We start from the raw sequence: 16,002 nt of genomic DNA, 5'->3' as shown, positions 1-16,002 counted from the left end.
GAGGTTGAACCCAGCCTCATGACTCCCTGCGCGCGCACCCCTCCCCCACCAACCGTCCTCAACCATGCTAACATGCAACGCAAAACATGCTAAAGTTAAAGTAAGTTAACAGCTGCCTACAAGTTGTTCCTTCAAACTGTTTCTGACAATAAAACAACATCAAGAATTTTTACGGCAAGGCTTTTCGTGTAGCTGTTAACTGTTTCTAGCCCACATTTGGCTAGAAGGTCACTTTGTTCAAATTAGCATGCGAGGACTTAGCTAACTTCACAATTAGCTGACCACGCAAAGACATGTAAAAGCAAATTAACATTACCTTTCAATACTGCAACTGTTGTAGGATCCATGCCCGAAAAAGCGCTTCCAGTTTCATCCATGGCGTAGTCAGTTTGTAAGATTTCCAACGGCTCAAACTTCAGACAGCAGAACTGTAGACAGGTAGCCCGCTGTAACTGACCCGCCGCGGACTCTTTCTGGCGCGTTGCCGTTTGGAATGTACCATGTCATAAAATGGGGGTGACGTACATGTTGTATGAGGGGAGAATGTTTGAACTAATGGAGTCATAATTTGAAATTCATACAGTATATTGAAAATTTTAGTACTGCAAGCAGTTACTTCCGTAAATTACATTATAAGTACGAATAAAAAAAACATTAAAAAAAGCTTAATTCATAGAACTCACCTATGCTGCTAGGTAATGTGGTCAACAGCCCGTCGTTTCACGTAACTTTCCCATCTCTTTCAGAGACTGCAGAAGAGATTTTACTTTTCTGTAGGATTTGGATTTCATTTTTGAAAACTTCAAAATGGTGTGGCGTTGCGTTGTCTGCCTTATTTTCGTCACTTTTTCATTGAAACTCTTACTAAGCCACGTCAATCGAATGCACAGCCGCAGCCCTGACTTCAGGTTACTTTGTGGCATTGACGGGTGTACAGAGGAATATCGGGTGTATAACTCATTCTATCACCATGTAAAGAGAAGACACTCCCAGCATCTTGTTGAAAGCACCAGACCAGCAGGTGAACGGCTGCACGAGGAAAGTCAAGGACCGCTGCAGCAGCAAGTGAGTTACTTTGCTACTTAGCCCCCCAAATATTTTCATACATGACATCCTGTTAGCTTTCGGACCCTTTGACTGAAAGATGACTTATTGATTCTGCCAGATTGTGAAACTGATGTAGACAAGGTGATGATTTACGATCGGAAGTTTATCCGTTGAGTTTTATTTGGGCCGTTTCTCAATTCTCAGAACGCAAGTCCGTACTCGCATACTTGGCGAGAACGGACTTGCGAGTCGTTCTTGCAAGTCTGGACTTGCGAGACCACCAGAACGCAGCGAGGCTGAAGTGCAATTAGAACACCAGCGTACTTGATGACGTCACCGCCTCGGTTCATCTGCTCCAGTTATTTTCACCGTGAAAAACAACGAAATGTAACAGAAATAATAACACAGCCCTGCGTGTTCACGTTTTAATATTAAAATCGTTAGTGTATATATATTCAGGTTTGTAAGATCGTTTTTCATCTTTTTTTAATGGTTTAGAGCCGCTGATTTATTTACAGCTGTAGCTTGTGATGAACTGAACCATCTCATTCTCAGTTCTATCAGTGGATCCACAAAAACTTTTCAGAAACTGATTGCTGAAAAAATATTAAACCTTCACGAGGACACTTAATGAACAGGATGGATGGTTTGCAGTTTTATTATTAACATGACTAAAATACATTAGACTACGTTCTACATACATACCTGATGTTTGCCCTCCAACATCTAGAGGTTTATAGTCTGACAGATACACAAACATCACTACATTTTAAAGTGATCAACAGGACTTCTGTATGCTGAACATCACTGATTAAAGATAGAATAATTCATGTCAACTACTGTACTCAGAACCTGAATACAGGTTAGCTCCTACAGGTGAGCTCTTCTTCTGCCTGTCAGGTAATAAAACAAACCTTCAGCAGCATCTGATCAAACAGATCTGATGTTAGAGCAACTACTCGCATGCTGGCACAAGCAATAAGTCATCTGTCCATTAGAGGGTCCTAAAGCAAACAGGACGTCATGTATGAAGAAACGTTGATTATAAATCAGCTTGACTTGTATGCAAATTCACTGCTTGGTTTGTGTGAAAATACAACCAGGAATGAAATGCATCATCAAAATTAAGTAAAATGTAAAGTAATTTGTTTCTTTTATGTGTGACACAGCACAACATTCAACCTGATCAACATCCTCAGGATTCCAGCATCACCAGTCAACAGTTCTGTACAGCTGACACAGATGAAGAGCAAATAAACAGTAACCAAGACAGAGCTGCCACAGTACAACCGGTAAGTAACTGCTGGTTACAATCTACTGAAATTGATGTATTGTTACTAGTATATTATAGCTGTTAAATACACCAACTACAGTACAGTAATGTGTGATTTGACACCTCACCTCATGAATGATAAGACTAAATGTTATATTAGAGCTGAAACATACCAGATATAGTGAGCAAAGATGATTTAACATGCAAAGGACTATTTATAAGGACATTTTTTCTGTGATCAACATTGTACCTGACATGTAACTATGAATGTCAGATCACAATATGTCAGGATACTTAATATAATTTACACTGTTTTAGGATCTGACAACACAGGCCACTGCCTTTGTGATAAATGCACGGGCCAAACATCGCCTATCACAGGTAAGATGTTTGTGTTTTTTTTTCTTTTTTTGTTGTTTTTTCAAAACAGACCAGAGTTTTTATTTGCTTGTTTACAGTTATGCAGGGGTCCAGTTATGGTTAATGTCTTGTTATCCAGTTCACTCCAGTCACTCTCCCATGCTAATGTTTAGATCGTACACAAAACTGTTTGTTACAAATATCATGTGTTCTTTTTGTCATTTTCAGAAAGGCATGAATGATATTGTTGCTGGTGTGCAGCAGTACCAATCATCGCTGGTGAGCAACCTCAGGAGCCAGATAGAGCAGGTGTTAAAGAAGCATTCAGGAACCACATCAGGACTCCTTCAAAATGAAGTAATGGATGTCTTCAACAGTTTTGTTGACCCATTCACGAGTGTTGCAACAACATTTCGACAGAACAGTGTTATGAAGAAGCAGTTAAGCATTTTGGATGCAGAGGAAACTCTAATTTCTCCAACTATACGCAAGAGGAAACATGGAGCCTCAAAAGACTTTTTAATTAAAGACAAAGTCTTTCATTACATTCCATTGGTCAAAAGTCTAGAGCAATTTTTATCACACCCGAAAATATTCTCTATGATTGAAAAGGGTCCACAGAGGTGCAGGGAGGGTTTTTTTCAGGACATTGCTGATGGCTCCCTTTTAAAATTGCATCCCTTATTTTCAGAGATACCAAATGCATTGCAGATTGTTCTGTACACAGATGAAATAGAGGTCTGTAATCCACTAGGATCATTTGCATCAAAAAATAAGCTGTTGATGGTGTATTACACCCTAGCAAACATAAATCCAAAATACAGGTCTAAACTTTCTGCTATTAGGTTACTTGCCATGGCTAGATCTGTAGACCTCCGTCATTGTGGTGTTGATGTAATATTGAACAGAATCAAAGAAGATATGGATGCATTGTACAGTGGTGTTAAAATGCAAACTAGTAATGGACAGAAAACTATTTATGGTGCCATCGTCTCTGTCTGTGGAGACACTCTGGCACAGCATGAACTGGCAGGGTTCAAGGAGGGTGTTGGCTTTGCCTACAGTAAATGCAGACACTGTGAGTGTTCTTTTGAGGACATGCAGTCACACTTCAGTGAAGATGCATTTACTAAAAGGACTTTAAAGAGGCATATCAGACAGACTAATGAAATCGAAAAGGCAGATACAGACATGCTTCGCAACAGCCTGAGAACAACATATGGGATCAATCGAAGGAGCAAATTAGTTGAATTCCCTGCTTTTGACATTATACAGCAAACCCACAAGACATTATGCATGTAATTCTGGAGGGTACAGCTCCTTTGGAAATCAAGGGTGTGCTACATCATCTTGTTCAGTCAGGACTGATAGATCTGGACTCTGTGAATTCTGCTATTCTGGGTTTCCCTTATTCCCCTCTGGATGTTAGAGATCGGCCATCTCCAATTTCACTGAGTACACTGATGTCAAGTGATGGTAAATTAAAACAATCATCTGGGCAAATTCTTGTCCTGTTAAGGATATTACCATTTGTTTTGGAGAGTGTAGAAGACAATGCATATGTGCCTCTGATACATGAGCTTATAGAGATTGTGCACATAGTGTTTGCACCTGTTCTGACCATTGCAACTGTTTCTAGACTGAAGTCATTAATTGAAAATCATATGAAGCATTGGAGGGAACTTTTCCCAGAACACAATATTACACCTAAACAGCATTATCTGATACATTTGCCATCACAGATAAGATCACTGGGCCCAATGGTTTAGACATATGTGTATGCGGTTTGAATCTAAACATGTGCCTCTTTAAGCAATGGCTTCAAAGCTCAATTTCAAAAATATTTGCAAGTCTTTGGTCAATCAGAACCAATTATATGAAAGTTGCCAAAATGTTGACCCTTCAATACATCCAATCTTTTCAAATGAAAGGGAGATGGGACCTGTGTCTGAGGTTAAAGATCTACAGTATTTACAAGGAAAACTGAGAGACTTCTTAGGATATGATAAAGTAAACCATGCTGTATCAGTCAAATGGCTTGTGATAAATGGCAATAAATACATAATTCAGAAGTCAATGATCCTTGCAAACATAGTGAATGGTAATATGCCAGAATTTGGATTAGTCAGAAACATATATCTTGTTGATTCTCTGCTTTATTGTTTGGAATACCAACCATTTCAAACGATACAGTTTAATAGAAAAGTCATGGCATATCAAGTTGAGGTCCCACACCTTGCAAAGGCTACTGAGTTAGTGGATGCTGAAAAGCTGGTGGATTCTACCTCTTATTACACAATCAGCAGCAAGAGTCAAACCTTTGTACAGGTAAAATACCATCTTGGGGATGTAATAGAATTATACAACAGTGAAAAATAACTCACAGTGCTCCCCAGATATCACATGCTTTTAAAGCTGCCCTGTAATTTGGAAAAACTTATCTGAATGTACATGAACTATTTCTGTTTGAAATTGTTTGAATGTTACATGTTAAATGTTTAAATATGAACTATCAGTTTACAGTACTGTTCCAACTGTACTCATATTTAAGTGCATATTTTCTATTGTTTCATAGATAATAAAACTGTGGATTCCATTTGGCTGTCATCTGTTTTAATTATGTGAAGAGACACAATTGTGTCAAAGTCATGATTTCTTATTTCATGCTTGAAATAAGAAATCATGACTTGGAAAAAGCAGTTTTGTACTTGTGGGTGTTGATGAAACAGCTTTGTAACAGTTAATATTCTAGTTTCAAGCATGTCGTACTCAATATAGGCCATAAAATCTCAATAACAAGCTCTAATATCTTACTGAGAAAATTTAGGACCAAAACACTTAAAACAAGTAAAACACTCTTACATAAAATCTGCTAAGTGAGAAAAATTATCTTATCAGACAAAAAATAAGCAAAAATCACCCTTATCTGAGATATTTAATCTTACTTAGATTTCAGTTTTTGCAGTGTGCACATATCTTGTTTGGGTTGTTGTGCTGCTGTGCTGTGTCTGTCCCTGTTGATGTATCAAACTCAAATAAACGCGAGATAATATTTAGATATAATTTAGTAATATGTGTTAACAACAGCTAATAAATTGAAATTATAATAGCACTTAAGAGACGGGCCACAGACCCTAACAAGCTCTCACTGGTTCTCACCACTGTTCCAGAAGACAGGCAGACCATGACAGGACATGCAAGAAGTGCAGCATGCATAGTGTTTGAATATGAATTAGTTCAGATTATAACATGTACCAATTCACACTTCAATGGATGAGTGCTCTGTGGTCTTACTGAAACACATGCTGAGCTACTTCCTTTTTAGCCCCGTAGTTGCAAAGATGTTTGTCCAATTACCTTCAGCAGGATGCCTTAAAAATGCTCCTACATACAGAACAGCTCTATGATGTTAAACTTTACAGTGCAAGTCATTCAGCTGCAGCACCGATACACACCAAGCTGTTATCTGCAATACTATTAAAGCATAACTGCAATTTAGAGGTGTTCACCCTCTATATTTAACTTTTAATAGTTCATATTTTCAGTCCTTAGCCTCTATCTCCAGATGTAGAAGTACTCAGAACCACAGTGGATAAATCGTCTACTACAAGCCAAATTCATGTGTTTAAAGTACAAAAGTATTAGCATTAAAATATACTTTGAATGCTCAAAGTAAAAGTATTCATTATGCAGAATGTGATTTTGTCAGAGATGGATTATAACTACTGATGCATTGAAGTGTTCATGGTTGATTGATTCATGATGGTTGAACCTTGTAAAGTTGATTTAACTACTTGAAGTCCCTCTTCGGTCATTGATTAAACCCCTAAACACTCACCTCTGTGCATCAGACTTAAATATTTTGAATTTTTTGTTCATAAAATAAGTCCTTCCTCCTTTAAAATGGCTTTAATGTAACTCTACATCATTGCTTTCTCCAGCATATGCAGATCTTTAAAGTTCCTGCCTCTCTCCCTTTGCAGTTCTACCACACCAGCTCACCTACAACTCTGCTCAAACACTTTCAAACTAGTCTCTCTGCAACACAATGGCAAGCTGTACTACTAGAGTAATCCAGCCATACATGCTCGAACTGGAAACCAAAGAATAATAACGGTACATCAAACTCCACTCTGCAAATTTAAAGCATTGGTTCTTTGTTTCATCTGAAACCCTGGAAGTCTGAATTGGTATTTTTTGGACTTGGTACACTGCACTTAAAGTGGAAATGCTCAGGCATGGTGCTGGCCGCTGATGTGTCTTACAGCACACCAAAAACACCATATGGACAAAAAAACCTTCCATTTTACCAGGGGAGGACCATCATTTGTTTCCTACAATGTTCAAATTAAACCCATGCCCATGAAAATAACACAAAAATGTGGATGTTTTCCTTTCACTGGTCTAAAAATAAGTATGTTATGGAAGCACAATTGTTGGAAAATTACTCAAAAAAAATTGCGCAGTGTGTGAAATAATGTTTTTGCCTGTAGTGTCTGCCCTGCAGTACTTGAGTAAATGCACTTTTCACCACTGGCTGTCTCAAAATGACTTGTTAGGAGAGAGTCATGTGCATAAGTGAAGAATTTAGGTGTGATGCAGATGACACATTACCCGCAATATTTAAAACCCATGCGTTTCTCTTCCTACATAGTCACAACAAAACTTCAGATTGGGTATTTCCTGAGGAGGTGACATACAGAAATGTGTGATATGTTCTGAATTTGCGGAAAGTTTGCAACATGGGAAGAAATCTTGCTGAAGTACATATTAGCTATTAAAGTCCAGATTTTTATAAATTCATTAATATGTCCCCGGGCTGCTCAGTGGCGTAGTGGTTAGCACTTTCGCCTTGCAGCGAGAAGATCCCTGGTTTGCGTCCCGGCTTTCCCGGGATCTTTCTGCATGGAGTTTGCATGTTCTCCCTGTGCATGCGTGGGTTTTCTCCGGGTACTCCGGCTTCCTCCCACAGTCCAAAAATATGCTGAGGTTAATTGATTATTCTAAATTGCCCGTAGGTGTGAATGTGAGAGTGATTGTTTGTCTTTGTATGTGGCCCTGTGACAGACTGGCGACCTGTCCAGGGTGTCCCCTGCCTTCGCCCGAGTCAGCTGGGATAGGCTCCAGCCCCCCCGCGACCCTAGTGAGGAATAAGCGGTGTATAGATAATGGATGGATGGATTAATATGTCCCTAAAAAGTGCCACAAACGAGGACAGAAAACAAAACAAATCACGCCTATATGTGTCTTGACTCAGCAGACATGATGTTAAATTAGAAAAGTTGACCCACAGGAGATTCCATTATATTTTAAATTGTTATCTGGGGGGTGTTTTATGAAGTTTAACTTGACCTGACTTTCTTTGTGTTATCTGTATTGACAAAACCTAAAACCCTAGTCAGAGATGATGGGTATGATCAAGGTTTTATAAGCTTTCTTTCTTAAACCAGATTGTGGGTTTTGAGTCATCATTTCACTGGACAACAAATCTTCTTTCATATCACAGTTTTGTTGCATCAGGTCATCCTCCAGAATTTCTCCCTACTTTGATACATTAATTTTACCCTGTACCTTTACAAACCCTCCAGGGCCTGACGCAGAGAAACATACCCACACCATGATGCTGCTACCACTGTGCTTCATGATGGGGATAATTTGGTTGTGATGATGTGCAATGTTTTGTGTTCACCAAACATAGCGTCTAGTCTGATGGCCAAAAAGCCATAATTTTAGCCCCATCTGACCAAAAAAACTTTTTCCAGTTTACTCCACTTCCAGTCTCCACATGCCTTCTGGCAAACATGATTTGAGATTTAATGTGAGCTTTTTTTCACTAGTGTCTCTTTCTTTGCCACTATCCCCATATAGCTTTGACTGGAACAGGTAACAGTTGCTGTGTGCCCAGTCTCAGCCATTCAAGCTCATACCTCCTTTAGAGGAGTCATAGGTGTCATGGTGGCCTTGCTCACTAGTTTCTTTTTTGCATGGTCACTAAGTGCTTGCTGGTGGCCTGCTCAAGAAAGATGTATGCATGTGCCATCCTCCTTCCATTTCTTAATGATGGACTTAACTGAACTCTAAAGCATATTCAGTGAATTGGTTGACTGATTAATTGAATGAACTAATTATGTGACTTCTAGCAACAATTGGCTGCGCTGGTGTTGAATGAGGTGGGTCATTTTAGAGGGGTGAATATTTTGCAATCACTTATTGACATTGCTTAGTAAAAATCTGCTTTCACTTTGACATGAAAGAGTCTTGACAAAAACCAAATTAAATTCTGCAAATTGATTGAATTTTATATAGCAATAAAATGGGGATGAATTTTTGAATAGTTTTTTTTTATAGGCACTCTGTGTTCTAGGCATTAGACACAGCAAACTAAGTTGTTCATTTCTGCATATGACAGTAGTCCTTTGACTTTGATGTACGTTCCAGCATTTTATGTGTCTCATCATGGCTCTCGGGGAGAAAATCATGGTGGCTAAGTTTTTTAAAAAAGGGGAGCTGGTGTGCAGCTTACATTTCAACAAACTTTTCATGGATTTGTTCAGAGTATTCTTTTATCTGAATGGTGTAGTTATAATCAGGAGTACTGATTCACCAGGGACTGGACCTTCCAGATACAGGTGTCTCTTTACTACAATCACTTTAGACACATTCATTGCACTCAGATAATCGAATTTCACCAGTTGTGTGACTTTGAGCACCAGTTGGCTGCACTTGCGCTGAATGAGGTGAGTCACTTTAAAGACAGTGAATGCTTATCGACATTACTTCATAAAAATCTGATTTCACTTTGACATGAAAGTCTTGACAAAAAGCCAAATTAAACGGACTATGATTTAATGTCGGAAAGCAATATAACAGGTTTTGAATACTTCTGATAGGCACCGTATTCAAGGCACTAGACAGCAAACTAAGAATTTAATTTCACTGGTAACTTGTTTATTGCTGTATATGACAGTAATCCTTTGGGTTTAATGTACTTTCCAGCACAGTGTGTGTTTCATCATGGCTCACGAGGAGAGAATCATGGGGTTTATGTCTTAAAAAAAAGGGGAAGCTTATGTGCAGCTTACATTTGTTGGGGCCTATGTGTTCTGCTGCATACATGCAGTGTAAACACAGTGTTTTGGCCTGCTGCCTTACATGGTCAAACCTCTGAACTCACACACGACTGGAATTTCAGCGGTGACGTCACTGCCTCCAACTGTCCCAGAATTAGGCTCAACAAGTTTCACTTTTTTCTGCCGGGATTTCAACCTCTGCTAGAATTCCTAGAAAGCGAAGGTAAGCGGAACTATCCCCCACTTCTCTCCGTCTTATAACTCTTCTAAACGTTTCCTCGTCTCTCGGGATGTGTTTGAACCGGACTAGCTTTAGGTGGTAACCGGCGTCAGGGCGGCTCGGCTCCGGTTAGTTCGGCCTTGTTAGGCTTTAATGTGAGTTTTTACTGTAGCTCGGACGGAGTTCACAGCGAGGGCGTGGACTCGACACGACAGCGGTGGCCGGTAGGAATGTTACACGAGGATACCTAACAAAAGCTAACTAGCTTTGTGCGGAGGTAGGCGCAGTCATGCGTTGGAAATATCAAACAGTGTGAACAGACAGGCAGGTTTTGTGCTAACGGGACTCTCTGGGGGTTTCTGTTTTTAGCCTGGCGGTCTGCTGCTGAGCAATGCGGAAGACACACTGTCACCGGAGAAACACGACAGACAGCCCCCCGTCTGCACCGAAATGTGTCCGAGTTTTGCTTCAGTGCCGCCGAAGTGTCCTCTTACAGGAGTCCGTGCTAGCTAGTTTTGGCGTCGACGTTCCCGTTAGTGGACGCTGCTTGTTAGCGACAGCACGGATTCGCCACGTTGTTTAAGTGGAAGTTAAGTCACCGAGTGTGTTATTAAGTCACTGAAAACTGTAGTTCATGGTCAGTATACTCGCTTTTAAGTCCTTTAGAATTCGTCGCTCTTGTTAAAAATCATCCACTGCACATATATATGAACATAAGTTATGTAAAGTGTAAGTTACATTAGGCCTCCCATAAAGCAGTGGACTAACATTAGTGTAGGCCTGCTGTTCACTGTAAACCATCACTGCTTTGGTTTGTGACACACAGACACCTGACTCCACCCAGTTTGTGTTCACATTAACAGTCTTTACAGGTGACTTTTTACAAATCAAGCTTATTGTTTAAGCAATATCTATGAAATGGATTAAATAACTGATTCTTTGCAGGACATTACTTTGTTACAGCAGTTACAGTGAAGAACCCACATCTAAAACTGAGCATTATTTTTTATCCAGCATAATAATATTCACAGAAATACTAATAGTGTACTGAAGACTTGAAGCGTGGTATTAGAGATATTTGTAATATGTAATGTGAAAAATATCTAGTCGTTGGAAAAAATAAAATAGAATCAACAAATACAGTTCAACATAAAACTTCACTGAGCCCTGAGGGGAAATTCACAAGCTGCCCTGCAGATGAACTATATAAAGTAGATCAATCATGTTTCCCAACTCCAATCTTCAAGCCATGAACTCATTATTGCAATGATAATCATATACAATAATATGCATTGTTCTGAAATATGTCATTCTCTACTCTTGGTACTTTAGATTTGATTCTAATACTTTGTTCTTTTACTTAAGTATATGTGCTGATGTGTGAACTTGTGGTAAAGTGTTTCTACAATATGGTTCAGGTACCTGTACTTAAGTATAAGGTCAGTGTACTTTTTTCACCTCTGGAGACATATTAACTACCAAAAGTTACATAATTCTAGCATGTGGAAATGCAGAAAACTGCAGTTCATGGTCTCTATAGTCGCATCTGTCTCCCTTAGAGTTTATGAATTACATGACTAAATTATTATTTACATATATAAATAACATTAGGCCTGTTTTACTCCTAACTTAAAGCCATTAGTGCTTTTATTTGCGACATACAAACAGGCCAGACACTGGAGATTACTGTATGACACTGTAGACAGATATCTTGAATTAGAGTTTTGACCAGTTGAAATGGTATTACAGAGACGAAGGTGGCTTTTCAAACAAACTATAAACTGCAGTGCAACTGTGCTAAAACCCCCCCCAAAGTTTTTACCGAACATTTCTAAAGAATGGGAGACCTGCGAATGTTCTGAGTCCATTCAGACATTGTCATGGCTTCACAGTTGTGTCTGCTGACAAAAAATTTACCAAATGCTGCAAATTTTCACCACAAGTCTCCAATGAACGAAACTCTTCTTCTCTACAAAGTCATTGCTGATGAGCTCTTTGGATTTCATACACTTTCTAACATGTACAGCGACTCCATTACTTCTGCAAACACTGTTCACATTCCTTACAGGACCAATATCCCATGGGAAGCTTCTCTTGAGCATCATCATGCACAACAATTCGGACTAGCTACAATGACGCTTGAAATATCTGCAACTATTTTTTTCACTTGTCAAAACAGAATTACAAATATCTGTAATTTTGACTGGTCGGAATGAGGATAGAGACATGAATACAAACTCAGACTAGTAACAGTATTGGTATGACCAGACCAAATTATGTTTTTAATTCAGGATTCTGCTTTCAGACTGTAACAAAACACATCATCATTCTTATTTATATTTCTTTTTGGCGAGAAAGATATTGAAATGTTACAGTCCTCACTAAAATTGTGACATGTTGCTGTATCAGTCTAAATTACGAATTAAAGACTTAAGTTGTGTACTGTATTATGACCACTTACCGTGCAACAAGTTGCAGGAAACAGTTGAGCATGGAGTGGCTCTCCTCCTCCTCCTTGAGATAAAAAGTTATTCACTTTGATTGTCTTAGAAAAATAAACCTGATGTCCAAGCCCTGCTAATCACATAGCTCGTATTCGCAACCATTTGACCAATAAATAAAACCATAACTAAAACCATGCTTATTTGTACTGACTGTGACGCCATGCAGCACATGGAAGTTTTTGGAGAGCAGTGCCTGTGCAAATAGTGGACAGGTGGACTTTTCCATTACAGAATATATAAAGCATGCAGGGTTTGATCTGTTTACAAAGCCAGCATTGAAGACATGACATTACGTTTTGCTTTAGGTTCTTCTCACACAGCTGACTTTACTGACAACCTGTGTAAAAAACATGATCTCCCTCTTTGTAAGTGAAATGAGAATCTTATTCCAGACTATATTGTTCTGCCATGAAATGGAAAAGAAGTCTTACTTCCCTCGCTAAAATACTGAATTCAAAGTTTGACTTAGATGTGAATTTCAAATCAATAACACCAAGGTCCCGCGAGAGAGCTGTCATCAAACCGAATGCATCTGCGTCGCTCCGACACATTTTCGACTCAGGCAACATTAAACGGAACTGTCTTTAAAATCTCTGGCTAAAAAGGACCCGTTTGACAGCGTTGATGATGTTAAAGTTAAAAGATGACTGCCTCGGCTGCTTTGAGCCACAGCCCCCCTGGTAGGTTTAGTCAAGTTGTTCTACTGTTTGTGTTTCTTGGCATAATTTAATGAAGATGTCCTTTTCTGGAAGGAACGGCAGCATTTTCAATTAAATAAGCACAGTTTCAGAGTAGAACATGATGTCAGGTGGTTGAACTTCTAGAGAGCACCACCTGTATGACTACTAAGCAGGATCTGCAGTGCATCTCGCGTGTATTGTCAAACATTACTATTACGCTAGATTCCAAAAAATAAAAGAATAAATTCAAAAAAGATAATTTATCAAAAATTGCTACTGTTTTGCTTTTTTTTTTTTCAAAAGCCGGAAGACTACTAAGACTACACTGGATTATAGTTTTATTATCAGTTAATCAGACACAATTGATTAGTCAATTAATAAATCTTTCTGTAAGATGTTCAAAAACAGCAAAAAATATCACATCGATATTTTCAAATGTCATTATTTTATCTGAATCAGCGTAAGAACTAAAACTTAATTTACTTTTATATGTGATATTTATGTATGACAAAAAAGCAGCAAGTCTTTACATGTAAGAAGCAGAAATTAACAATTATTTTGATTTGTTTGCTCCAAAAATAAGAACTGATAATCAAAATAGTTGCTGATTAATTTTCTGTTGATTTACTGTTTGATTAATCATCTCTGGATGAAAAAAATATTCCTTCTGCTGCACAATAAAACACTTTCCCAGTTTGTTTTGTAATCTAAACCAAGATGATATCAGCACGAGGTGTCTGCTTCCTTAGCTTGTGTAAGAGACAGAATATCTTTAGTCTAAATGGTTAGAAGAGTCTTTGAGGATTCTAGAAAAACCTTCTCAGCAATCATAAGTGTCATTCAGTGACTGACAAACGACAAGTGGGTATTTACTGTTTAGAAAATCTGATTCATTCAAGTAGGATTGCGCTCTTAAATACAGGATATTAATAATCATTTCTATTGTTAAACAGTTTGAAAGACCGTACTGTTGATAAACTATACAGACACTCCAGAGGAAAATTCATATTTGTGTTAGAGGGACACCAAAGCAAAGTAAATGTTCTTTTTAACTTAAAATGACACAACTGAACATCACCAGACTTGTGACATAACATACAGAGCATAGCATGGACATGTCAGTGCCTGCTTCACATTTCTGCAGACCTCTCGGGTTGGGGTGTGACTTGTAGCTGACTGGTTTGCACAATAATACTGCTATCATGCTTTTGCTTAATCGAGCCCAACAACCACATTTCAAACTATTTTGATTTGCTGTAGCAGCACCACACAGCGTTGTAATTTTATAAATTAACGGGCAATTTAATAAAGCAGTGAGTTATGTAAAATGTAGCTGTTTTAGAGATAGAGAGAGATATGAAAACACAGCGGGAACAGTAGAACGTATTGACTATCTATGAAAATGTGAGTTTTCCCATATTGCATGTGAAGGCAAAAGTGGGACTATTTTGGATCAAAGTTGTAGATCATTGCTGGTTTTGTTCATTTTGACCCCAGTTTTATGTTTATTAGGGGACAGATCTCAAATGCCAAAAATAAAAATGTGCCTTCAGGTTGCCGAAACAGCTAAAGCTCTATATTTTGGTTAAAAGTGATGGAGATTGCGGTCCTGTGTTTTTACCACCCAGCGAGAGCTCCATCTCCTGTTGCTCGTGTACTTAATATTTGCTGCCATGCAAAACAGATTTGTCAATAATACCTAAATGAATTTATAAGCAGACAAGATCATTAGGGAGCCAACAAGCTGACTTAATTGGTAGTTGCAAATCTGCTAAAGTACATCAAAACCACTCTTAATACTAAGACAATTAATCGTTAAATGATTTTCAATCAACAGTTAATTAGTTAATTATCAGAGTAATATATTAAGTTAAAAACATGCTATAGCTTCTCGTGTAATTTGCTGTCTGATATTTTTTTAACTGCTGGCTGACAAAATATGCAGTGACATATGTCCTGGAACTTGTGACATCCTTTTTATTAAAATCTATATCTGTTTAATTGTTCTGCCATAACAACAAATGCTGCATTTTACATGTCTGAATTTATTTGACCCTCTCTTACTTTGGATCACAACTTCAAAAAGTTGTTAAATGATGTGAATTGACAGCAGCAAAGAGTGCTCTCAGCTTGTCCTGTCCTGTTTTGGTGTGTTTTTATACCTCTGAGGCTGGAGGCATTATGCTTTGCTGGCTGTGTGTCTGTACATTCATCATGTTCTTGTAACTGAATATCAGTTTAACACCTGGAAGAAAATTAGCGCAAACACTCACTTGAACTCAGTGATGAACTGAGTAGATTTTGGTTAAAGGTCACTGTGACTTCAAGAAACACATTTGTTGCCATCGTTTGAGAATTCATGTGAATAGAATAGTGCTAATTCTGATCAAAATTTTACCAAAATGTGTTATGGGTTCAAATGATGAAGTGATTTGCTACCCAAAAGGCCAAAGGTCTAATCTGACAAAGTGAACTTCAGCTCAGTGTGCATCTTCATAGGTTCTTACATTGCTGAGTATGTTTGGGTAGAGCAACTTATTTCTTTAACATTGTTATTTGAATTATGTGCCATTATGTAATTTGTACCTTTAACCTAATTTGAGGTCCTTTCAGCCGGGGCAACTGAACTAATTTTTGTGGCTATGCAGCACCTCAATGTTTATCAGAATACACTGAAGAATGACATCGCAATGAGACACTGTGACTTTATCGTGTGACAGCAAGTCCAAAGTTGGGCCAGTTGGGCCTTCACCTGACAGGGACACATTTATTTTAAATTAGCTTTTAGTCTGTTATTTCTCTTCACTAAATAATTGTTGCACTGCGGTGAAATATTTTCTGCGGTGTC

The 16,002-nt window shown here is 38.4% G+C and overlaps 1 protein-coding gene and 1 long non-coding RNA gene across 5 annotated transcripts in view; one reads left to right on the top strand and one right to left on the bottom strand.

Moving 5' to 3' along the window:
• Positions 1-16,002, bottom strand: part of lpp (LIM domain containing preferred translocation partner in lipoma) — a 217,564-nt gene that overhangs the window by 100,144 nt on the left and 101,418 nt on the right. The gene's annotated exons all lie outside the window — the stretch shown is intronic.
• LOC129349901 (uncharacterized) lies at positions 9,974-12,608 on the top strand. Its single transcript, XR_008603086.1, has 2 exons — positions 9,974-10,247; positions 10,340-12,608. It is a non-coding gene; the product is annotated as an uncharacterized LOC129349901 (long non-coding RNA).

The sequence above is a fragment of the Amphiprion ocellaris genome, chromosome 2, assembly GCF_022539595.1.
Source record: "Amphiprion ocellaris isolate individual 3 ecotype Okinawa chromosome 2, ASM2253959v1, whole genome shotgun sequence".
Lineage (NCBI taxonomy): Eukaryota > Metazoa > Chordata > Actinopteri > Pomacentridae > Amphiprion > Amphiprion ocellaris.
The sequence above is the reverse complement of the archived record's forward strand: the minus strand, read 5'-3'. Positions and strand labels throughout refer to the sequence as shown.